Genomic DNA, 26,711 nt, shown 5'->3' with positions numbered 1-26,711 from the left:
GGGATTTTCACGCACAACCATCTCTAGGGTTTACAGAGAATGGTCCGAAAAAGAAAAAAAATCCAGTGAGCGGCAGTTCTGTGGCCGGAAATGCCTTGTTGATGCCAGAGGTCAGAGGAGAATGGGCAGACTGGTTCGAGCTGATAGAAAGGCAACAGTGACTCAAATTGCCACCCGTTACAACCAAGGTAGGCAGAAGAGCATCTCTGAATGCACAGTGCGTCGAACTTTGAGGCAGATGGGCTACAGCAGCAGAAGACCACACTGGGTACCACTCCTCTCAGCTAAGAACAGGAAACTGAGGCTACAATTTGCACAAGCTCATCGAAATTGGACAGTAGAAGATTGGAAAAACGTTGCCTGGTCTGATGAGTCTCGATTTCTGCTGCGACATTCGGATGGTAGGGTCAGAATTTGGCGTAAACAACATGAAAGCATGGATCCATCCTGCCTTGTATCAACGGTTCAGGCTGGTGGTGGTGGTGTCATGGTGTGGGGAATTTTTTCTTGGCACTCTTTGGGCCCCTTGGTACCAATTGAGCATCGTTGCAACGCCACAGCCTACCTGAGTATTGTTGCTGACCATGTCCATCCCTTTATGACCACAATGTACCCAACATCTGATGGCTACTTTCAGCAGGATAATGCGCCATGTCATAAAGCTCGAATCATCTCAGATTGGTTTCTTGAACATGACAATGAGTTCACTGTACTCAAATGGCCTCCTCAGTCACCAGATCTCAATCCAATAGAGCATCTTTGGGATGTGGTGGAACGGGAGATTCGCATCAGGGATGTGCAGCCGACAAATCTGCGCCAACTGTGTGATGCCATCATGTCAATATGGTCCAAAATCTCTGAGGAATGCTTCCAGCACCTTGTTGAATCTCTGCCACGAAGAATTGAGGCAGTTCTGAAGGCAAAAGGGGGTCCAACCCGTTACTAGCATGGTGTACCTAATAAAGTGGCCAGTGAGTGTAGATCAGCTTTTCCACCACCAGAAAAGATCTAACCTATGGAGAAAGCCACACTGTACAAAAAGATATAACAATAAAAAGAAGTTAAAGAATTAAAGGACTTGTTCAATTTGAGCAATACATGTTCATTAAATACAATAACCAAAGAGAATCCCGCTGCCGACGCACCTAGAGATCAACTAAAGTCTACGAAAGGACCATTCAGAAAATTTTCCTACATCTCCCCCACAGGGAAGAAAAAGTATTACATGGCGCCAACTCATACCATTGAGTTGTAACGCTTTGGTTAATGAATGTACGTACCTCATTCATGACTCCCTTCTATTAACCAACAGTGCCATTAGATGGTATATGAAAACTAGATATTTCCTTTAAATAACTGTGACACTGGGATATTACGGGCACTAAGGACAAGGGAAAAAAAAAAAAAATCAGGTTTATGAGTGGTGTCTAAGGGGTAAACAAAGACCCCCCAAGCCAGCATGGGGGGGGACTTCTACACCATATGCAAGATGAAAAATTTCCCTTCAACCACTTAGGCATGTACCGCAGAGCTGCTCATGGGCGTGTGGTTTTTCTCCTCTGATGCTGGCCAATCAAAACACAGCCGCCCCCCCACAGAGAAGTTCTGTGGTATACGCCCAGTTGGTTGAAGGGAAAATTTGCATTTTTATTACCAGGGGGATAACTTTGGAATGGAGGGTCAAAGAAGAAAAATGAAAACTGTTCCAGTGTCATGATCCAGACCGGGTTTTGAGTCCTATCTTTCCATGTTCCCAGTCTGGTCATTTTATGGGTTAACTTTTCTCAGCCTGAGTCTGGTTTCAGGTTTGCTATTTAGCTCTGCTGCATCCTGCAGGCGGTGTCAGCTATAGTTCTGCCTTCGGCATGTGTGTCTGACTCTGATATATCCCGATTTGTCCTGCTGTTATCCCTGACTTGCCTCATGTCTGTTTATTCCCTCTGTCTGTCCTGACTCTGTTTCCCTGTAAGTAATAATAATAATAATAATAATCATCATCTTTATTTTTATATAGCGCTAACATTGTCCGCAGCGCTTTACAGTTTGCACACAGTTATCATCACTGTCCCCGATGAGGCTCACAATCTAAATTCCCTATCAGTATGACTTTGGAATGTGGGAGGAAACCGGAGTACCCGGAGGAAACCCATGCAAACACGGGGAGAACATACAAACTCCTTGCAGATGTTGTCCTTGGTGGTGTGATGTCACAGATGACTGGATACACCACCTCCAGCAGGGCGAATTTCTATGACACCCGTGACCCTGGATACACCGCCGCCAGCAGGGCGAATTTAAACAATGAAACGTGCAGCCAGATACACCGCTTACAGCAGGCGAATTTCAATAGTTACACAAGTATCTGGATACACCGCCTCCAGCAGGGCGAATTTACAGAGATAAGGGAAACAACAGGGAAACCGATACAATGGAGGGCCCTGCAATAGGGAACGGGGATGTGGAGACCTCCTGCACTCCCCTGAGTCAGTGTCTCTACACTCCTGACGGTCCCTAGGCAGGTTCCGCACCTGGCGACGAGCAGGATACCTAAAAACCCTAGCTCGCCCTGCACCTATCCCTTTCTAATGAATTGGACGGTGCAGAAACTAATCCCACCACTGCACTAAAACACACATAAGGAAAGTTACAAACAGGGAAAAACCACTTAGCTTTGCTCTGTTGCTTTTGCTCCCAGCAACAGAGTCCAGCACCTGAGTGCAGCTTTCCTCCTGAATAGCTGCTACTTCACCAAAGCTTTGTCAGAGCTGCAAGGAACTCCTCACTGTTGCTCTTTCCACACCAGGACTCTGACTGAGCTGCCAGGAACTCTTCTCTAGCTCCTTCCTCCACGAAGGATGGTTGGAAATGACCAATATCACCCACAGTGAGTGAGACCACCTGACTCTTCTTTATTGGCAAGCCAGAGCAGTCACACCTGCTAGTGATTCCCGTGAAATACTACTAGCCACCACCGGGGGGCAAACTAGAACTAAAGACACCACTGTGTAATGACCCTAATGGCCACCGGGGGCAAAACTAACTTTGAGCAAACAGCTTAAAGGAAAAAAAAAGGTTACATGTGCTTTTATCTGTCACAATCCACCATGGATCGTGACAGGTGGGATTCGAACCCAGGACTCCAGCGCTGCAAGGCTGCAGTGCTATCCACTGTACCGCCATGGTGTTTGTTGACTCCCTGGTTTTGACTTGGCTTGCAATCGGACCTGCTTCTGTCTTTTGTCTTTGTCTTATCTGCTTCCGACCATTGCTGATCCCCTGGCTTGTTTCTGACCACATGTACTGCTGTGACCTCTGGTACTTCTGCTCCTGACTGTTTCTGACTTGGCTCGTTTGACCACTCTTTCGTCACCTGGTGACTCTTGTACTGCTGCTCAGTGTTGCTACACTTGTGTGCAACCTCCCTTCCCTCACCAGCACCCCTGGTGGAGGTTGCGCTATACTGCACTGCAGTAGCATGACATCCAGTCTCAGTAGATCAGTGGGGGGGAGGTACTCCGATTAAATACAAAAATGTAAAAAAAAATATATCTCATGAAAGGTCCTCTTTAACTCGTTAATGCAAGATAGGAGTACCATCTTGGCACTCCTGTGAAGCGAAACCAAAGGCTGAGCTCTGTAGGCGTAATAAACCTTATACTGTAATTTTACAGTATATAGTATAAATTATAATAAGAATAATGATCTTTATTTTTATATAGCACTAACATACTCCGCAGCGCTTTACAGTTTGCACAAACTATCAAAATATTGCACTTTCAAGTCCCCTAAAGAGACTAAAATTAAAAAAATATATGTAAAAGACTATGTAAAAATATCAAATATGAAAAAAAAAAAAAAAAAAAAAAAAATCGATTCACCCCCCCCCCCTTCAAAGAACTTAAAAAATATTTATTTGGTATGCTCCCTGGGCAGTAAATTGTGCAAATAGCCTCTTATCCGTAGCACTAAAAGATTGCACAACAATTTTGGCATTGCCATCAGAAATCTCGAAGCCACCACCGAGATATTTTAGAAGCGCCCGTGCGCGGATCTCTGTGGTTTGTGGGTAAATGTTCCCTTTAATGAACGTTTCCTGCTGGAACGCCGTCTCTTCCTCTTTTTACGTTTGCCTGCAGCTGTATTTCGCTTGTAACATTAGACCTCTTCATTTTTTAGCAATGAATGAATAAGGCCAACCTGGATTAGTTCCCGGATCGATATCGTTCTGCAGCTGACACTCACCTCCTTGTGTGAGGATAATCTTAAGACACAATCACTTTATTAGGCAGGAAGATTTCAACGTTCCCCCATCAGCAGATATAGTATCGGTGTGTTAACCTCAAACATTGATAAGTACAACAGCGTCCGGTAGAATATGGCCGCGAGTCAATGATAAAGGAGAAAGTAAGGCTGAGTTCACACGTGGCGTTTTTTTCACGTTTCCGCGGCGGTTTTAACCGCACGATTTTGCCACGAAAAATAAGCATCCCATGCATTCCTATGGGATTCCGCCATGCTGTGCTAATGCTGCGGTTTTTACCGCGGCGGAATCGCTTTTCAGTAAAAAACGCAGCATGCTCATTAATTTAGCGGAATCGCGGCGATCCCGCACCCATAGGAATGCATTGTTCTGCTTACTTCCCGCATGTGGCTGTGCACACCATGCAAAAAGTAAGCAGAACATTTGCGTATGGTACCCACGGTCCGGAGGAGAGGAGACTGTCCTCCAGGCTTTGGGTACCATATCCCTGTAAAAAATAGAATTTAAAATAAAAAATATTGTTATTCTCACCTTCCGCCGTCCCGCGCAGCCTTCCCGCCGTTCTCCACGCACCCGGTCCCAGTAATCCTTTGCGAGCGATGACGTCCGTTCTTGTAGGATCGGGAAGTCTCGCGGTCATTCGCGCGACGTCATCGCGAATGACTGCGAGACGTCGCGATCCCGCGAGAACGGACGTCATCGCGGTTATTGTCGCAAAGGATTACTGGGACTGGGAGCGTGGAGAGAGGCGGGAAGGCTGCGCGGGACATCGGAAGATGTGAATAACAATATTTTTTTATTATTATTATTTACATTCTATCTTTTACTATTGAGGCCGCATAGGCAGCCTCAATAGTAAAAAGTTGGTCACACTCGTCAAACACTATGTTTGACGAGTGTGACCAACCTGTCAATCAGTTCTCCAAGCGATGCTACAGATCGCTTGGAAAACGCTAGCAATTCTGCAAGCTAATTACGCTTGCAAAATGCTAGTTTTTCCGCGGGAATTTAAAATGCGATTTTCCCGCGGAACGGAATTCCGCGAGAGTTCCGCTATGTGTGAACCCAGCCTTAGATATATTAATTTAGGACCAATCTTAAAGGTGGATTTGTCAATAGATTTCATAATGCAAACTGCAGGGACTATTAAATCAATCTCAGTCCTGATGAGGCTGGTGTATCTACTTTGAAACCCATGTATAATACTTTATTAAAAGGGAATCTGTCAGTAGGATAAATCCTTCTAAGCAGTTCATATTGGCATGTAGTTCATAGGAAGCTGAATAAAATGATACCTTGATATCTGCAATCCGACGTCTTATTCCAGAGAAATCCAATTTTTTTCTTAATATGTAAATTAACTGTTAAGATCTATGGGTTGGACATAGATCTTCCTGAAAATCTGCCTCCAGAGCTTATTTTAACCCCTTTCATGACACAGCCCTTTTTAGTTTTTGCTTTTTCTGTTTTTCGATCCCCTTCTTTCCAGAGCCATAACTTTATTTTTCCATCAATATGGCCATACGAGGGCTTGTTCTTTTAAAGGAACAACTTTAAAGGAACAACTTTTTAACAACCACCATTGGCTTTACCATATCATGTACTCAAAAGCAGGAAAAAAAATTCCAATTGCGGTGAAATTGCAAAAAAAAGTGCAATTCTACAACTGGTTTTTTTTGGAATTTTTTTTTACCATATTCACCAAATGCTAGAACTGACCTGCCATTATGATTCTCCAGGTCATTATGAGTTCATGGACACCAAACAGGTCTAGATTCTTTTTTTACTTAAGTGGTGAAAAAAATCCAAATTTTGTTTAAAAAAAAAGAAAAAAAAAAAATTGCATAATTTTCCAAGACCTGTATCGTCTCCATTTTTCGTGATCTCGGGTTGGGTGCAGGCTTATTTTTTTCTATGACGAGCTGACGTTTTTAAAGATACCATTTTGGTGCAGATATGATCTTTTGATCGCCCGTTATTGCATTTTAACGACCAAAAAAACCGTAATTCCGGCATTTTGACTTTTTTTCCTCGCTACGTCGTTTAGCGATCAGGTTTAACCTTTTTTTATTGATAGAGCGGGCAATTCTGAATGCGGCGATACCAAACATGTGTATGTTTGTATTTTTTTATTGTTTAATTTTGAATGGGGCGAAAGGGGGGGGGGGCTGAACTTTTATATTTTTTTTTTCAGAGTTTGACAGCGGCATTTATCAGATTAAGAGCGGCGGGTGGATCGCGATTCTACCCGCAGCTGTTCCAGGCACATGTCAGCTGTTCAAAGCAGGGAAAGACGTGAGCTCACCGCCGGAGCCCACATCGGGGGGGGGGAATAACATGCGCTGCATATCGTGAAGGGGTTAAATAAGTTACCACTGTGAGACATGTAGATCAGGACAGCAGACTGTCGCTTATTACATGTCTCACATTGGAAACTTCCCCTTTCATTTACAATAAGCACTGGAGACAGATTCTTGGGGAGATCTATATCCAACCTATAGATCTAAAGAGCTCATTTACATATTAAGAAAAATGTTGATTTCTCTGGAATAAAACATCGGATCGCAGATATCAAGGTATTATTTTAATCGTCTTTCTATGACCTGAGTGGCCATATAGGCGACCTAGGAGGGTTGACATCAAAATGAAGAAAAAAAAAAAAAAAAAAAAAGAAAACAGCGTCCACTTCCAGGTGATGAGCTTCGAAAAAAATCAGGAAAAAAAGTTTATTCTGCCATCAAAACACTAGAGGGGTGATCCTACTGATGGATTATCTTTAAGTAATAATATTAATGGTCTGTAGCTGTAATCAAAGTGATCATTGTCTAGTCACAACCCATGGTGGGTGGGGGGCAGGCCATTTGTGGCATTGTCTTCAACACGTCATGTGATGATCATCCCTTATTATAAGTTACTAAATAAGCGCTGTGCCTTTAAATTACTAATATACTAAGTCTACAAGAAAGATCAATAATCGTGAGGATGTGGTTTTAATTGCTTTATTTATAGAACACTTGAATTAATTGCGCGGTGCAGCTAATGGGCTCCGGGTCGGTGGTAAATCCTAGCCAGTCTCCTCTCCTGACATATCTATATACACTGATCTGAGTATTCATTATCACACAGCTTCCATTACTACAATACTATATTACTCAAGGTCAAGGACAAATGTGAGTCTCCTCCCCGTGCGACCAGTCCATCTACTAATACAAGGCTCATCGGAATGTTGTAGAACACTGGAGCAAGTGTTTCAAACTGTTTAAAAGAAAAACGTTTTTTGTTGCCCATAGCAACCAATCACTGCGCAGCTCTCATTCCACATTCTGCTTTTTCAAACTGTTTAAAAGAAAAACGGTTTTTGTTGCCCATAGCAACAACCAATCACTGCGCAGCTTTCACTCCATATTCTGCTTTTTTTTTTTTTGGTTGTACTGTGATTGGTTGCTACAAGCAACAAATGACCAGTTTAATAAATCTACACTCCCCTCCCCCAGCTTTTACAAAACTACAATTCTCATCATGTTGCGTAGTAGTTTTACAGCAGCACTTTTAAACTAAAATATTACGAGGGGCGTTCCATTTTTTTTTTTTTTAAGATGGATTTCTAGACCCATTATGCAGATGTGAGACACATTACATCACTATGAAAAAATTCACGTAAAATAAGAATATTTTGAGGGGTCTTAATTAAAGGGGTTGCCAAAGATTAAAAAAATAAATAAAATAAAAGGACATCTGCTTTTTTTCCCTGTCCAAACAGCGCCACTCTTGCACGGTGTCTGAGTCTAGAATTGCAATCCAGTTTAGTTCCCTTTTCAAAAGACTATTCTCATCTCAGTCAGTGATCGTGGAGTTAGGCGAGCACACCAGTCTCCAAGGGTGCTATAACTTTTGCATCGGCCTGTTTTTTCTTTTTGTAATTTTTAAAATATATATATTTTTCACCTAAAATACATAGGAAATGTGTCATCTTTAACTTTAGCCATTTTATAGATCATTTCGTCTTCAATTTGCTTAACTGTTCACAATAGCCAGGGGGTGCCCAAACTTTTACATGCCACTGTAGGTTAACAAACATTCTATGCGCCCACAGATCGCTCATAAAAATCGCTTTGTACCCCTAGATCTCCATTTTATCGGCAGGACATTACTTGTTACGTGGCACGATGTGCTTTTGATAATGGTGATTTTAGAAGGAATTGTCCGGGATTGGGAGAAAAGTCTGAAAGTCACCCTATATGACATCAGACTGCCAAACTGTGACACTATGCAATGCACACACAGTCACGATTCCCCTATATTCCCAGTGCGGTAAGGTATGTCACTTGCATACCTGCGGACACATGCAGACTAGACTCCTGCACTTCTCTCATTTCTATTCTATTCAGACTAGTCGGCACGCGACTGCAAGTATGCAAATCAAATACAAGCGGACATTAGACGACCGCTGGAACCGAATCCTAAATGTTTGCGTTACAGAACGTTAGGATGCAGAAAGCACAGCAGTTTACACCAGGGGTGGACAACCCCTTTAAGCCGGCATGAAAATCATTGCACCTGACAAACAAGCATTTTACTTATTCATCGGGTGATTCCCGGCCTGTTTAAAGGGGCCGTGATTGTACACCGATTGGCTGGTCAAAATAGGCCATAAAGGGGCCACCGTTGTAAAAATCAACAGTAGTGATCACAAAAATGGGAGTACACCCTTAACAATCCAAAAAAGGACACATCAGGCCTGTCAGTATCACAATTCAGAGCAATAGCTTCAAATATCTAGTTGCACCGAAAGCTGTAGAAGTTCCTATATTTCCTCCATTATTTACCGGAATACAACCATTTGCTTCGGAAACATTCCTTTCATAATTGATAGGTCTCTGCTATTTCTCATCCCATGATTCGCTCCTGTTCATGCATTATTCATAGTCATGCCTGTGCTGTCCCCTTTAAGAGCAGCCTGTGATCTACTCAGATATTCCGGTCAGACATGCAGTGTGTGCTACAGCAGACAGCTATGCAGATCAGTAACACCAGCATCTTCCTGTACCACCCAGCTGCCAGTTATCATCAGAACTATCCATAATCCCCTTGTATGGCAGCCAGGCCTTGAATAGAGAAAGCACAGGAAGGAAGGAGGGAAGGAAGAAAGGAGGGAAGGAAGAAAGGAGGGAAGGAAGAAAGGAGGGAAGGAAGGAAGGAAGGAAAGAAGGAAGGAAGGAAAGAAGGAAGAAAAGAAGGAAGGAAGGCGGGAAGGAAGGAAGGAGGGAGTGAAGAAGGGAAGGAAGGAAGGAGGGAGTGAAGAAGGGAAGGAAGGAAGGAGGGAGTGAAGAAGGGAAGGAAGGAAGGAGGGAGTGAAGAAGGGAAGGAAGGAGGGAGTGAAGAAGGGAAGGAAGGAGGGAGTGAAGGAAGGAAGGAAGGAAAGAAGGAAGGAAGGAGGGAGTGAAGAAGGGAAGGAAGGAAGGAGGGAGTGAAGAAGGGAAGGAAGGAAGGAGGGAGTGAAGAAGGGAAGGAAGGAAGGAGGGAAGAAAGGAAGGAAGGGAAGGAAGGAAGGAAAGAAGGAAGGAAGGAAGGAGGGAGGGAAGGAAGGAAGGAAGGAGGGAGTGAAGAAGGGAAGGAAGGAAGGAGGGAAGGAAGGAAGGAAGGAAGAAAGGAAGGTGGGAAGGAAGGAAGGAGGGAGTGAAGAAGGGAAGGAAGGAAGGAGGGAGTGAAGAAGGGAAGGAAGGAAGGAGGGAGTGAAGAAGGGAAGGAAGGAGGGAGTGAAGAAGGGAAGGAAGGAGGGAGTGAAGGAAGGAAGGAAGGAAAGAAGGAAGGAAGGAGGGAGTGAAGAAGGGAAGGAAGGAAGGAGGGAGTGAAGAAGGGAAGGAAGGAAGGAGGGAAGAAAGGAAGGAAGGGAAGGAAGGAAGGAAAGAAGGAAGGAAGGAAGGAGGGAGGGAAGGAAGGAAGGAGGGAAGGAAGGAAGGAAGGAAGGAAGGAAGAAAGGAAGGTGGGAAGGAAGGAAGGAGGGAGTGAAGAAGGGAAGGAAGGAAGGAGGGAGTGAAGAAGGGAAGGAAGGAAGGAGGGAGTGAAGAAGGGAAGGAAGGAAGGAGTGAAGAAGGGAAGGAAGGAGGGAGTGAAGGAAGGAAGGAAGGAAAGAAGGAAGGAAGGAGGGAGTGAAGAAGGGAAGGAAGGAAGGAGGGAGTGAAGAAGGGAAGGAAGGAAGGAGGGAGTGAAGAAGGGAAGGAAGGAAGGAAAGAAGGAAGGAAGGAGGGAGGGAAGGAAGGAAGGAAGGAAAGAAGGAAGGAAGGAAGAAAGGAGGGAAGAAAGGAAGGAGGGAAGGAAGGAGGGAGGGAAGGAAGGAAGGAGGAGGGAAAGAAGGAAGGAGGGAAGAAAGGAGGGAAGAAAGGGAGGAGGGAAGGATGGAAGGAAGGAAGGAAGGAAGGAGGGAAGAGATACATGCATATGTATCCATAAGATTCCAAACAAAAATAAATACAATGTTACATTTTTTAAATATCTCACTATTTATTTTAATTGATACAAATACATAATGCACTAACCCTTTGCTTGCCATGAAAGATTTATTTCCTTGAGAAGTGATTTATTATTATTTTATTTATTTTTATTTTTTTTTTTTTTAAAGACCCTCGTAAAGAATGTAATTCATTAAACTCCGGCAATCCAAACCCTAACCTGCAATGCAGAGGCAATACAAAAGGCAGACACACTTCCTGCTAACATTTCTTTTTTTCTGAAAAGTCCTATTGTTCCGCCGGCATCTGGACCTGATCTCAGCCTATTTGTGTCCAATGACCCCTCTATTCAAAGAAGCAACCCCCCCCCACCCCTCAAACCCCCAAACCCCCCCATTCACGAATGGGTCTCACGTAAAGCCTGGTGGATGAATTAAATAGGCAGCTCTAGCCATCTGTCCTTCATAGCCGGGTATAGGCTGCTTTGCTTCTATTTCAGTGCATTTAATACAACCCCCCCCCCAAAAAAAAAAAAAAAAATTTTATAGCCGCCACCACTTCCTAAGCATTTGGCACCAATCCATACAAAAAAAATCCACCGCACCTTAACCCTTGACATACCGCAGCATACGTCAGCATTTTGCAATGCAACTGGAAATATTAAAAAAAAATAAAAAATAAAAGGTTCAGCACTTGCCTTGCACCGCTATGATATTCTGCCAAAGAGATTAATCCGACCTACGCGGGGGGCTGCGAGCGTTTCTGCAGTAAGGAGGAAAGCCCAGAATGGAGATATGGATTGCACCGGGGGGTCTACAGCCCTAGAATAAGGAGGACTAGGCAATGAGCGAGCTGCAGCTGGCAGCGCGCAGGGAGAAGCCTCTTACACTATTGGCGACACTTCCAACACATGACAATATCCATCTGTATGGAAGAGGGGAGACGGAGCCGACAGCGTCACATCACAGCGCCTCCGGCCCATCTGACTGCACACCGCCACCGTAGGCCGAGCAGCACCGCTATATAATAATGGTCGGTCCCGGGCTAAAGGCTCGTTATTTGATCACACGGCGCAGACGGTGCCGATGTGCTGCCACCCATCGTAACCAATCGGAAGCCTGGGATCAGCCTATTGCAAGCCAGAAAGCAGCCGTGTGGCCTGTTGCTATGTAATACGGCGCCTGAACGCACGACCGTAAATTACGTCGAGGACGCGGCGGCTGTAAAAAATAAAAAAATTATCCAGGGTAAAAAATAGAAATTGTTACTAGCAGATGGCTATTTAGGGCTACACTGGGTTTGGGGGAGGAGGAGGAGGAGGAGGAGGAGGAGGAGAGGATTTCTCAACACGAGCCAATTATCAGAGAGAAAACAAAGAAGTGGAGCGCCTTGGCGATGTACATAATTATCGAGGGGCGGATGGGTCGCATTATTCTAAATAATTGGGTCACGGGGGCCTCTTTAAAAAGAAAACGCAGAATATAATCACCCATTTTTTATATAGGCAGCACAAAGTACTCACTTATATGGGGAGATGTTCAGACCTGAATTTTGGGGCACTCTCTTTCTACCCACTTATTTCTTCTTTTTTTTTTTTGCTCTAAGGAAATCTGAGTCATCCCCCCTCTTCAACTTCTGACCCAGCTGCTCCCTGTTCTTCTCTGCTAGGGATATTGTAGTTCTAATGATGACCCATGCAGGGGGAAAAAAAAGAAAAGACTTCCTGTTTCTACATAGAGCTTGGAAGGATTCAGCTAGTAAGTTATTAATCACGTGATGTGATGTCACAGATCTAACGGAAAAGGATGAGAATGTACCGGGGAGAAAGGAGAAATGAGCAATTGTAAGTACACAGCGCTGTATAATATGATGACTGCAATATATTAAGAGGGTATGAATTTTGATGGGAGGAGGAGGAGGAGGAGGAGGAGGAGGAGGGCTTCTTTATAGTGAGAAAAGGAAATTGGAAAAAATATGATCATTTAGAATGTTAAAGAATCGAGCAATTAGCAGAGAAGGGAAGTATAATTTATAAATTCGCAAATTGTTGAATTCTTTCTGAAAGGGAAATGTGTCATCACTCAGGTTTTTAAAAAATTTAAGATTGTAAAAATGTTTGATATTTATTTTTTATTCTTCAATTCTCTAACTGTAAATTAAAAAATCTTACCATTTTCACATTGGCCACTACTAGGCCTAATCGAAGACTCCAATTTCATGTTTAGCACTTGAAAATTAGCCGAATTGGCACGAAGCAGACATTATTTTTTGCAGAAAAACCATCTGAGGTTCTTAATCTGAGCATGCTCTAATGTGGGCAAAGGTCAACGTGAGGACAAGCGGAGTAGGTGAGCTGTGACATTGCCTATTGTGAATGGTGGATCCTGTGTTTTCTGCTGTATATAGAGGTGTTATCAGTCATTGTACAGGAGGAGGAGGAGAGCTGTGACACCACCTATTGTGAATGGTGAATCCTGTGTACTGTATATAGAGGTGTTATCAGTCATTGTACAAGAGGAGGAGGTGGTGAGCTGTGACATCATGTATAGTGAATGTTAGATCCTGTATTATCTACTGTATATAGAGGTGTTATCACTCATTAAGGAGGAGGAGGAGGCGAGGGTGAGCTGTGGCTATCTATTGTGAATGGTAGATCCTGTGTTATCTACTGTATATAGAGATGTTATCAGTCATTGTACAGGAGGAGGAGGTGAGCTGTGACATCACCTTTGGTGAATGGTGGATCCTGTGTTATCTACTGTATACAAAGGTGTTATCAGTCATTGTGCAGGAGGAGGAGGTGAGCTGTGACCACCTATTGTGAATTGTGGATCCTGTGTTATCTACTGTTCATAGCTATTATCAGTCATTGTGTAGGAGGAGGTGAGCTGTGACATCACCTATGGTGAATGGTGGATCCTGTGTTATCTCCTGTTCATAGAGATGTTATCTGTCATTGTACAGGAGGAAGAGAGCTGTGACATCACCTATTGTGAATGGTGGATATTGTGTTATCTACTGTATTTAGAGATGTTATCAGTCATTGTACAGGAGGAGGAGGTGAGCTGTGACATCCCCTAATGTAAATGATGGATCCTGTGCTATCTAGTGTATTTAGCGATGTTATCAGTCATTGTACAGGGGGAGGAGGTGAACTGTGACATCACTTATTGTGAATGGTGGATCCTGTGTTATCTACTGTATTTAGAGATGTTATCAGTCATTGTACAGGGGGAGGAGGTGAGCTGTGACATCACCTATGGCAAATATTGGATCCTGTATTATCTACTGAATATGGAGGTGTTACCTTTCATTGAAATACTGTATGTGATGGTAATGAGGCAGCTAAAAAAAAATTTAATATAAATAGTGACATGGAAAATTGGAAAAAAATATAAAAAAAAAAAAAAGGATCTGAAAATGGGTCATTTTGTGATGACATCTTATTACCTTAAGATCAATTCACACATTACAAATATATAGATTCTGCCCCGAAATACGCATAAAATCCACAAAGCTCATGCAGGCGAGTGGGCTTTCCACAACCCTTATCATGCTCAGCTAAAACATTCCGCACAGAAATAAAATGTCAAAGAAAATGGAGCTCATCTTCACGTGGGTCCGTGGACGGCTGTGGAATACTGCAGCGGATACGGTAGTAAATATGTGTCGGATTTGCAACACATCCCAACAGTAGAATTTTTTATAACTTTTTATTCCTTAGCAATAATCTCCTTTATGCAAAACAAAAATTAATCTTAGAAGTGTGTCTCTATGTAGGTTACTTATTAGACACGGCGCTATATTACAGGCAGACGAACCTTGGCTAATACAGCGATAAACACTGTACTGACCAAGCCCCAATTAGAAGCATAGATGTGCTGAACACAAACGATAAAGATTTGGGGTGGAGGATTCCAGAAAAGAGGAGGACTAAAAAAGTTCCCAAAGTCCCCATCATATAGTGATGATGTATGATACAGTCAATATGGACTCAGAAGAAACACTACCTGTCCTAGGATGACCCGACCTACAATTCTAGATCGGGGTAGGTTCCTCTACTACTAACTGCTACAATGGTTGCTTTACAAAGAGAATTATAGTACAAAGAACGCAAACTTTAACAATATCGATAGCATAAGCCATGGATTTTTACAGGTGCAGTTCACTGTTCCCACCACTAGGCGGACAATTGAGCTGCCATTAGGATTATTCTCAGTTTACAGCATGTAGTAAATGATACCTCCACACTTATCCGCAGGGCGAGAAACCATTTCCAGGGTAGTCTTAACTTAAGGTTTTTGGCATGAGATATGACCAATGTGACCTGGTCCAAGAATAAAGGACCTTTTTCCATGGGGAAATACGGTAATCATTGTTTCCGATTATCGGCCCATATAGATTACAGAACCAAAGAGCGAAATGGTCGTTTGACAAGTGATCAGATCGTTTACGCCAACATATAATTCATCATTTTTGGCAAGACATTGCCCCATGCGAATGAAGGAATTACAGATCGTTCTGCCCCCTATGCTAACAAACGAGTCTGGGCATAGGAAGCCCCTCATCAAGAATGTGATGGCCTTCTGCTATTTCTTTTTTTATGTTTGTAATGAAGAATGCTAGCGTAACACTTCCACAATTGCAGTGTCATACAGTGCACAATTAATACCATCATATACTGCCAAACAATATAATAATAGTGGCAAACAGGGCATAATTAATAACGCCATATAGTGTCGGACAATATAATAATGCCATACACTGCCTACATAATAGTGGCAAACAGTGCATAATTAATAACGCCATATAGTGCCAATCAATATAATAAAGCCATACACCGCCTACATAATAGTGGCAAACAGTGCATAATTAATAACGCCATATAGTGCCAAACAATATAATAAAGCCATACACTGCCTACATAATAGTGGCAAACAGTGCATAATTAATAACGCCATATAGTGCCAAACAATATAATAAAGCCATACACTGCCTACATAATAGTGGCAAACAGTGCATAATTAATAACGCCATATAGTGCCAAACAATATAATAAAGCCATACACTGCCTACATAATAGTGGCAAACAGTGCATAATTAATAACGCCATATAGTGCCAATCAATATAATAAAGCCATACACTGACTACATAATAGTGGCAAACAGTGCATAATTAATAACGCTATATAGTGCCAAACAATATAATAAAGCCATACACTGCTTACATAACTGTGGCAAACAGTGCATAATTAATAACGCCATATAGTGCCGAACAATATAATAAAGCCATACATTGCCTGCATAATAGTGGCAAACAGTGCATAATTAATAACGCCATATAGTGCCAAACAATATAATAAAGCCATACATTGCCTGCATAATAGTGGCAAACAGTGCATAATTAATAACGCCATATAGTGCCGAACAATATAATAAAGCCATACATTGCCTGCATAATAGTGGCAAACAGTGCATAATTAATAACGCCATATAGTGCCAAACAATATAATAAAGCCATACATTGCCTGCATAATAGTGGCAAACAGTGCATAATTAATAACGCCATATAGTGCCAAACAATATAATAAAGCCATACACTGCTTACATAACTGTGGCAAACAGTGCATAATTAATAACGCCATATAGTGCCGAACAATAATACGTTACAGCAGAACAGTACATGCATATGAAAGGCACTCAATAATATGGAAAGGAGTGAGCGGCTTCTACCAGTTTTCTATTTATCTCTTGGGAATAAGAAGAGTGCAACGTTAGCATAATATTTTCACAATGCCAGTGTTGTATGGCGCATAATTAATATAGTAGAGTCCCATTTAGTCCTAAGTAATATTACCGTACAGCCATGCACTGCCTACATAATAGTAACAAATAATGCATAATCAATGCCACTATATAGTGAAAAACGTTATTATACAACAATACACTACCTAATTAAAAGTGCCAAATAATGCCATGAAGCCACAGAAAGTCTAAACTAAAGCAGCAAAGAGTGGCAAAAAAAGATCCTTGCCATAGTTTCAAGTAGTAGTTCATACAGCCATACACTGCCTACATAATAGTGACAAATAATGCATAACTAATACTACCACATAGTGAAAAACAATAATATGCATACAGCAGTACACTACTTACATAAACGTGCCATATAATGTCAAATAATAATACCAAAAAGCCACATACTGACTACATAGTACTATGTAGTGCCAAAAATGTGTTCAAATAACAATATACTGTTTCTAAGTGGCACCTTTGCAGGCAACAAGAGATAAGTTTAGGTGGGGCATGGTGATGGCCGATCAGCTGCTATTGGTCGTGGCAGGTCATCAATGTCTGATTGCCTGGGGTCCAGCACCACCGCCGATCAGCTGCTATTGGTCATGGCACATCATCAATGTCTGATTGCCTGGGGTGCAGCACCACCGCCGATCAGCTGCTGTTGGTCGTGGCAGGTCATCAATGTCTGATTGCCTGGGGTCCAGCAGCACCGCCGATCAGCTGCTATTGGTCATGGCACATCATCAATGTCTGATCAGCTGGGGTGCAGCACCACCGCCAATCAGCTGCTATTGGTCATGGCACATCATCAATGTCTGATCAGCTGGGGTGCAGCACCACCGCCGATCAGCTGCTATTGGTCGTGGCACATCATTAATTTCTGATTGCATGGGGTCCAGCAGCACCGCCGATCAGCTGCTATTGGTCGTGGCAGGTCATCAATGTCTGATTGCCTGGGGTCCAGCACCACCGCCGATCAGCTGCTATTGGTCGTGGCACATCATCAACGTCTGATTGGCTGGGGTGCAGCACCACCGCCGATCAGCTGCTATTGGTCGTGGCACATCATTAATTTCTGATTGCCTGGGGTCCAGCAGCACCGCCGATCAGCTGCTATTGGTCGTGGCAGGTCATCAATGTCTGATTGCCTGGGGTCCAGCACCACCGCCGATCAGCTGCTATTGGTCATGGCACATCATCAATGTCTGATCAGCTGGGGTGCAGCACCACCGCCGATCAGCTGCTATTGGTCGTGGCACATCATTAATTTCTGATTGCCTGGGGTCCAGCAGCACCGCCGATCAGCTGCTATTGGTCGTGGCAGGTCATCAATGTCTGATTGCCTGGGGTCCAGCACCACCGCCGATCAGCTGCTATTGGTCGTGGCACATCATCAACGTCTGATTGGCTGGGGTGCAGCACCACCGCCGATCAGCTGCTATTGGTCGTGGCACATCATTAATTTCTGATTGCCTGGGGTCCAGCAGCACCGCCGATCAGCTGCTATTGGTCGTGGCACATCATCAATGTCTGATTGCCTGGGGTCCAGCACCACCGCCGATCAGCTGCTATTGGTCATGGCAGGTCATCAATGTCTGATTGGCTGGGGTCCAGCACCACCGTTGATCAGGTGTTATCGGTGGTGGTGGCAGCCGTCTGGAAGTACTTATTTGTGGAGCTGGCCATCAACTTGTAGTGACCGCCACAGGGTACTACACATCTGCCTCCTATTGATTTGTATAGAATATGTAGCACCCTGAGCCGGCAACTACAAGTAGACGGCCAGCTCCACAAGTAGGTACTTCCGGTCGGCTGCTGCCGCCACCAATAACAGCTGATCGTCGGGGGGTGCCGAGTGCCGGACTACAGCCGATTAGACATTGATGACCTATCCGAAGGATAGGCCATCAATGTAAAAGTAGTGGAATGCTAAAATGATACTTTTTCCTGCACTACTCCTTAGCACTTCTTCGCAGCGGCCTACCGGAGGATTCCCCTGTTCTCCTGTGAGCCAGTCCGAGCGTGCCGGAGACCATTGCCCCTTTTACCTATGCTATAATTAAGCTTTGTAGTCAACAAAGTTCAGGAATTGTATCAAAGACTAAATTAGGAAAGTAGAACACTTATCAGGCATCTATATTTATGCTCCCCCGGAGGACCCCTTTAAGTGTTCACACACTACACATTAAAAAGAAGAGCGCACACCCCGCCGCATCCTCATTACTGTTCTATCACTCGCCATAAATAACATTTCCAATGACGTCCTGTTAGGACTTTGAAGTTGCTTATGGTAATTCCGTCGCCACATAACATCTCTACACGAGGGCAGATACTTTATATCGTCTCTGGATGTGTGATCTCAAAAAACACCAGTGCCCCGAGGGCTCATTAAGTGGCCTCCTTCATTACGCTGCGGGTTAAACAGGCGGGAGTGCACTCCAGGATACTTACTTCTGAGCTTAGTCTGATCCATTCTTGTTTGGAAATATTAATATTTAATTTCCACCACAACAATATATCTGCCAGAGGTGCAGTGTAAATAATGGGGATGGATCCGTCACTGCCAAGAATATTAATCGCTTTATGAAAGGTAAGAGCTGAAGATACAGGAGACGCTTCGTATCTATTCCCTGTGCACACAATGCTATATTAAAAGGGGATGTGATCGTCAGAAAATCAACTTATTTACATTAGATATGTTTTATGCGCCATCATTGTAGTAAAAAAAATATATATAATTCTTGCAATTTTCATATTGGCCACTAGGGCTATTCTGGACTTCTACTTCCTGGTTCTTCACAGAAGACTTTATCAAAGTTTCATTATCATCACAGACAGGATTACAGTGATCGGTAACAATTCTGTAAACACCAAATAACACAGGATCCACCATTCACAATAGGGGATGTCACAGCACACCTCCTCCTCCTGTACAATGATAACACCTGTATACACAGTAGATAACACAGGATCCACCATTCACAATGGGTGGTCACAGCTCACCTCCTCCTCCTGTACAATGACTGATAACACCTCTATATACAGTAGATAACACAGGATTCACCATTCACAATAGGTGATGTCACAGCTCACTTCCTCCTATACAATGACAGATAATAGCTATGAACAGTAGATAACACAGGAGCCACAATTCACAATAGGTGGTCACAGCTCACCTCCTCCTCCTGCACAATGACTGATAACACCTTTGTATACAGTAGATAACACAGGATCCACCATTCACAATAGGTGATGTCACAGCTCACCCTCTCCTATATAATGACTGATAACAGCTCAATGATCAGTAGATAACACAGGATCCACCATTCACAATTCGTGATGTCACAGCTCACCTCCTCCCCCTTCCTTCACAATTATCTTTTCACACGCCCATTAGACCCTTCAATACAAAAGATAGTGTCTGACTAATGTACATGTGAATTTCCTGAAACAATAGGAAAGTATAAGATTAGAATTGCCCAAGTGGTCAATGATAAAACTGCTCCATTTCTATTGTTTTTTTCTAATATGAAAAATAAAAAAATAAAAAAAAACCTTTCCAAAAATTAAAACATTACCACAGAGGGAAAAGGAACTGTGATGTCATCTGGATGTGGATGACCAGAGTGGAATAGTAGAGAAAATTTTTATTAGACTACGCATTTTGCATTGGTACCTGATGAAGGAGAAAGACTATAATTTCTTGTCTTCTCAGGAAGAGTTTGAAGCATGCTCCTTATCAGCAGAGGATGGATTACAAGGATAGTTAACACCTTTGTACACAGCTGAAAAGACAGGTTCGACTGATTACAATAGGTAGTGTCACAGCTGATCCTGCTCTCTCTCTCTTCACAATGATCTTTGCACAGGCTCATTAGATGCTTCAATACAAAAGATCTACTCAGGATCTGACCATTGTGGCTAATGTACATGTGTCGTTTCCAGAATTCTTTATATAAAAAAAAAAAAAAAAAAAATAGTAATCTTGCAATTTTCACACTGTTATTTTAGCTCCTTATTTCCTGCCTTTTCAGGAAGAGGTTTCAGAAGGCTTTTTATCATCAGACAAGCCCCCAGAAGAAGCAAGGCGAAACACGCGTCGGCGTGGAGGGACGCAGCTCTATTTCCATGGTTGTTATCAATTTTACCTGATTTAGGTAAAACTTTTCTTTATAACATATTACTTGTTCCACTTTGGGCACCCTCTTAGTCAGAACTTTGATTCATTGGTTATTGTATATATCATCCAAGGTGTATATATTTACCAGGATTATTAGCATAGCCAGTAGGTGTTAGTCATCTGATACTGCATGCTAAAATTTTGTGCTACTGCGTCTCCTCTTGGCATTTTATCCTATTGTGTATTATTATGATTGTTAAATAAAGATTTTTTTTTTACATTTGATATATCTTGTACCACTTCTTGATCCTTAGAGGACTAATATTTTTTCTTGGATCATTATGTTACAATCCTTATCAGAGGCAGGGTTACAGTGATAGGTAACACCTCTGTACCCAACTGATAACACAGGATCCATGAATAACAACGGACCGTGTCACAACTGACCCAGCTCTTCCTTCAAATTATCTTGGCACAAGCTCATTAAATGCTTCAATACAAAATATAGGTAATTTACATGTGTTGTTTCCTGAAACAACAGGAAGTTAGCGTCTAAATATAGCCCCAAAAATAGAATTGCAATAATTCTAGTTTTAGTTTTTAATACAGATGGTTCAGTACAAAATATACGGTCGGGATCTGGCCATTGTGACTAATGTACATGTGTTGTTTCCTGAAACAGGAAGTTAGCGTCTAAAAATAGCCCCAAAAATAGAATTGCAATAATTCTATTTTTTTAGTTTTCAATACAGATGCTTCCGTACAAAATATAGGGTCAGGATCTGGCCATTGGGGCTAATGTACAAGTGTTGTTTCCTGAAACAACAGGAAGTTAGCGTCTAAAAATAGCCCCAAAAATAGAATTGCAATAATTCTAGTTTTAGTTTTTAATACAGATGCTTCCGTACAAAATATAGGGTCAGGATCTGGCCATTGGGGCTAATGTACAAGTGTTGTTTCCTGAAACAGGAAGTTAGCGTCTAAAAATAGCCCCAAAAATAGAATTGCAATAATTCTATTTTTTTAGTTTTCAATACAGATGCTTCAGTACAAAATATAGGGTCAGGATCTGACCATTGGGGCTAATGTACACATGTTGTTTCCTGAAACAGGAAGATAGCATCTAAAAATAGCCCCAAAAATAGAATTGCAATAATTCTATTTTTTTAGTTTTTAATACAGATGGTGGATCATCGGATAACATCTTATCCGAGGACCTTCACTCATCGCTAATGTTGATTTGTCAGACAACGCTATGAATTGGTTGCGTTCTTTCAATAGACCGATTACAGACCGACTGTCGCCTGTATATTTAGCAGGGATGTTCCGATTACTTCGGAAATCGCTGATTCCTTATGCACAAATAGTTTTTAGGAAAATGTTTCTCCATCGTTTGGCTTATTATACCAGGACATGACTTTTAGGTACACATTATACTTATTGTAACATGTTAATTGCAAGGATATTAACTGAAACGTTTTCAAATATCCCATTAATTTGCGATTAAAACACAAACAAACTGTATTTTCCATCGCTAATTGGAGCACTATCGGGTCATCCGGCGAACCTTCTACAAAGACGCGTGACACTTCATGTAGGTTTGTTTTTGAGCAAAGAAATCCAATGGCGTCTCCTCTTGTTTAAGTCACTATAAACGTGTTATTAAAGATCCATAGAGCCATATTTTCTCTTGTCAAAGCCGGTCATAGATCAGGAAAATGAAATCAAGAAGGGTCATTTAATTAAATTCCTCCAGTGGGATATACTTGATACTATGCTTAATATAGCAAGCGAATCACATCAGCCTAGACGTGCGATGCACGGACGGAACCTATCCCTTATTTATCAGGTTTACAGAGAATTAAGTATACCAAAGTCAGTGCTTTCCCCGCGAGAGGTAAATTTGATGAAAACTTAATATAAAGTCAGGCCAATGACACAGGGTCACCTCCCCAGGAGCAGCAAACAAATTAGAATCTATTTCACATACCCAACAGAAAACATCTTACAATACAATACAAAAAGGAAGGAAGATAATCATGGAAACCACAGCTCCCTTTATCCAAGAGGCTCGGTGTTAATATTACCATTACATTACCATAATAATTTCATGTTCAGACATGAATTATTAACTACATAAGAGGAAAGGCGCTATTAATTAAATCCGGCTAATTAAAAAAAAAAGGAAATCTTATATCCTACATTTTCTGAAATATAATTTGTATTTAATGTAGTTATATGATTGGAAAGGGAGAATGGATGGAAAAGGAAGGAAGAAAGGAAAGGTAAAGAATGGAAGGAAGGAAGGAAGGGGAAGGAAATAGAAAAATAGAACAGGAATGAAAGGAAGGGAAGAGACAGAAAGGGAGGAAAAAGTAGAAGAAGAGAGATGGAAAGGAAAGGACGGGAAGAGAAGAGAAGAGAAGGGAAGAGGAGAGGAAGAAAGGAAGAGAGAAAAGGAAGAGAAGAGGAAAGGAAGGAAGGAATAGACAGAAAGGGAAAAGGAGGAAAGAAAAGGGAAGTGAAGAAATGAAAGGGAATAGAAGAGGAGAGGAAGAAAGCAAGAGACAGAAAAGGAAGAGAAGGAAAGGAAGGGAAGAGAAGAAATGAAAGTGAAGAGGAGAGGAAGAAAGGAAGAGACAGAAAGGGAAGAGGAAAGAAAGGTGAGAGAAAAAGAAAAAGAAAGAGAAAGAAAGAAAGAAGGAAAGGAAAGGGAGGACTGAATTGGAAGGAAGCAGCAAAAGCAACCATGAAGTTGTAAGGAAGGATAAAAACGTAAGGAAGGTGTAAAGAAAAGAAGATGTAAGGAGTAAAGGAAAGAAAGGAAGGTAGAAAGATGAAAGAAAGGAAGGGAGGGAGAAAAGAAGGAAGGGTGGATGGAAGAAAGGAATAAAACTAAAGGAACAGATTAAAATTTTAACGATAAAAAATGATAGAAGAAAGGCTGGATGTAAGTAGGGAAGGATTTAAAGGGAAGGATGGAAAACAATAGGAGGAAAGATGAAAAAAGAAGGAAGGACAGAAAAGAAATAAAGAACTGAAACAGAAGTAAAGACTAAAAATATTCCAGTGAAGGCAACTGGGTTATTCTCCTGGGCACCAGCCACACACTGGACATTATACTGGAAGTTCCCAGTCTCTCTTTGGTGGATCTGGCCCATTTTTATACTACCTATATGGCCATTAATTTCAGTGACCTTCAAGGAATTCTGTATTTTACTGTTGAAGGAGGCAAAGGTCCAACCAGAGTTTCTGGTAGCTACTGACCACCAATGGTTTCAAAAGCCAATCCTGATCAACCTCCATGGGAGGAGGAAATTACCCGGCCATCACTTATATAACACAATGCTCCTCAGCGTCAGACCAACCAGTAGACATATAAAACACAAGTTGGTAGACTGTAGGATTTAGGTCCTAGTGGCTATTAGCCAATGGTAGACATAATATGCTACGTCTTTACTGAGCTAATTAATAACGGAGCTCTATATACTAATTCCTCAGTAACTTTGCCAATTCCTGTGGAGTTTATGGTCTTCATTATATTAATATGGGTGAAATATTTCTGCCACCACTAGGGGCGCTCTTTGAGCTGCGCCAAAGACTGATTTTGGATCCAGGATTTTGTGTTTTATCAGAACTAGTTAAACATTCAACAGATTTCAGCCCATATGCTTTACAGCCTAATAAAAGGAGAAATAAGTCTCCCTTATTAATAAGATATCGTTTTCCTTTAAGATTCATTTGTTTTATCGTTTTCCAGGCAGGGCACCTTATACGATTGGCACTTTATAGCCGTCCAGCATGTATTTTTAATGTTTGCAATTAGGAAGCCAATAATGCCGGTCAATCTGCCACCGTCATCCTGTTCTCACTAAAAAAAACTGATGTGCATTAGTTTCTGCATTATGGTTGATAAAGCTTAATGATATGGTCTAGCACCCTGTACATCTCTCAAAACATTCAGATCTTCAGTGTGGAAGGAAACATAAGGCTTAGTAACACGAGTGGGATTTTTTTTTGGACTTCTTTCAATTAGGAAATAAATTACAATGTTGTCTAATATTTTGTAAATCCTTCAAATATGATTACTGGATTCCCCACAAAGCCACTGAGATGCCTACAAAAGGTGACCGGCCGGTGGCCATACTTGCCAACGTTTTGAGAAGAAGCTCAGTGCCACCAAGTGTTCTTGTTCTTTCAAGTTATGCTTCACCCGAAATGCTCATTCCTTGCCTGGTTAAACAACACCTGAAAGTCGAGTTAGAAACTGGGGTTCCGTCAAAATTTAGGAACCTCCTGATATCAGCATTGCAGACAATAACAGACACCGGGAGCACAGGACCTAGTAATGGTGACTAAAGAGTCATGCCCGCCATGTCTGTTATGCCACATGAACCCTGGAGCAGTGTGCACGCGCACCTAACTATCATGCCCGCTATGTCTGGTATGCCGCATGACTCCTGGAGCAGTGTGCACGCGCACCGAACTATCATGCCCGCCATGTCTGGTATGCCGCATGACTCCTGGAGCAGTGTGCACGTGCACCGAACTATCATGCCCGCCATGTCTGGTATGCCGCATGACTCCTGGAGCAGTGTGCACGCGCACCGAACTATCATGCCCGCCATGTCTGGTATGCTGCATGACTCCTGGAGCAGTGTGCACGTGCACCGAACTATCATGCCCGCCATGTCTGGTATGCCGCATGACTCCTGGAGCAGTGTGCTCGCGTACCGAACTATCATGCCCGCCATGTCTGGTATGCCGCATAACTCCTGGAGCAGTGTGCACGTGCACTGAACTATCATGCCCGTTATGTCTTATGCTGCAAGATCCCTGGAAGCAGTGTGCACACACACCTTGTGACTGTTGTGCTGCAAGATGCCTGGAGCAGTGTGCACACACGCCTCATCTCATGGCTGCCTGCCTTTGCCAGTGCGCATGTGTGTTTTACCTCATGGCTATACGCCGTTGCTGTGTGACCAGCCGTCTCTGCTCTGCCTGCAGCAGTCCTCTCTGTGTTCCTGGAGACCCTGATCATGTGACCTTTCCTATGTCCCGGCACTGTCTGATCCAGCAATCCTCCTTGTGGTCCTGGACTCCCTGATCATGTGACCCTCTCTATGGTCCAGCAAAATCTGATCTAGCTAGCTTCTCTATGATCCTGGAGGATCTGAACCAGAAGTCCTATCCTGGTCCTGACCCGGAAGTGCAGGTGCTAATGCCCTATATCAGGCCACCCCTTCCTATGGTCGGGGCCTGAGTATCGTGTTGCTTCCCTGCATGGCTGCTTGGTCTGCTCGGTCGCTCTCTGTATTCTGTGCCCCTGCACTCTGCCCTGTCGTGCGTCTCTGCACACGCTCTATGCTTGTATTCTGCCTCTTGTCCTGAGCTATGTCTTGTGTTGTCTCTCGTGCCGTGTTTTGTCCTTGTTATGCTTTGACTTGTAGTCCTTCCTATGTTCTCTGCATTGCCTGCTTCGCCAGTTCTTGTCTATGCTATGCTTTGCCTTGTAGTGCTTCCGCTTCCCTGTTTCTGCCTGGTCTTCCTTGTTCTGACCTATGGTGCTCTGTTGTGCCTCCTGGCACATGCACCATTCCTCTTCTCTTACCTATGGTGCTCTGTGGTGCCTCCTGGCACACGCACCATTCCTGCTCTCTGACCTATGGTGCTCTGTTGTGCCTCCTGGCATATGCACCATTCCTCCTCTCTGACCTATGGTGCTCTCTTGCACATTTCTAGGCTAGTCTCAAGGCTCTGCCTTGACCCGGCTCTGGGCTTCGGCCTACGCTCCGCTGCTAGCCCTATGTCTCTGTACCCGGCTCTGGGCTCTAGCATACGCTCCGCTTCTCTTCTCTTGTACCCGGCTCTGTTCTACTGCCTACTTTCCGCTCCTTGCTCTGTACCTTGCCTCGCCTTGCCTTGCTTCTTCGCCTGGCCTTCCTAGCCTCCTCTCTGTGCCTCAGCCGTGCCCACCCTAGCCGTGCCCGCCTGCTTGTGCCTCAGCTGTGCTCGTCGGCCAGTGACAGCTGTGTCGTCTGCTATGCCTCAGCCGGGTTTGCCTCTGTCTTGCCCGTCTGTC

The 26,711-nt window shown here is 43.0% G+C and overlaps 1 protein-coding gene and 1 long non-coding RNA gene across 11 annotated transcripts in view; one reads left to right on the top strand and one right to left on the bottom strand.

Moving 5' to 3' along the window:
* Positions 1-26,711, bottom strand: part of MAGI1 (membrane associated guanylate kinase, WW and PDZ domain containing 1) — a 498,523-nt gene that overhangs the window by 269,029 nt on the left and 202,783 nt on the right. The gene's annotated exons all lie outside the window — the stretch shown is intronic.
* On the top strand, positions 11,337-21,017 carry LOC141084812 (uncharacterized). Its single transcript, XR_012231125.1, has 3 exons — positions 11,337-11,957; positions 12,316-12,553; positions 20,544-21,017. It is a non-coding gene; the product is annotated as an uncharacterized lncRNA (long non-coding RNA).

This window comes from Dendrobates tinctorius, unplaced genomic scaffold (genome assembly GCF_039654945.1).
Source record: "Dendrobates tinctorius isolate UK_male_01 unplaced genomic scaffold, ASM3965494v1 ptg000027l, whole genome shotgun sequence".
Lineage (NCBI taxonomy): Eukaryota > Metazoa > Chordata > Amphibia > Anura > Dendrobatidae > Dendrobates > Dendrobates tinctorius.
This window is presented reverse-complemented; position numbering and strand designations above follow the sequence as displayed.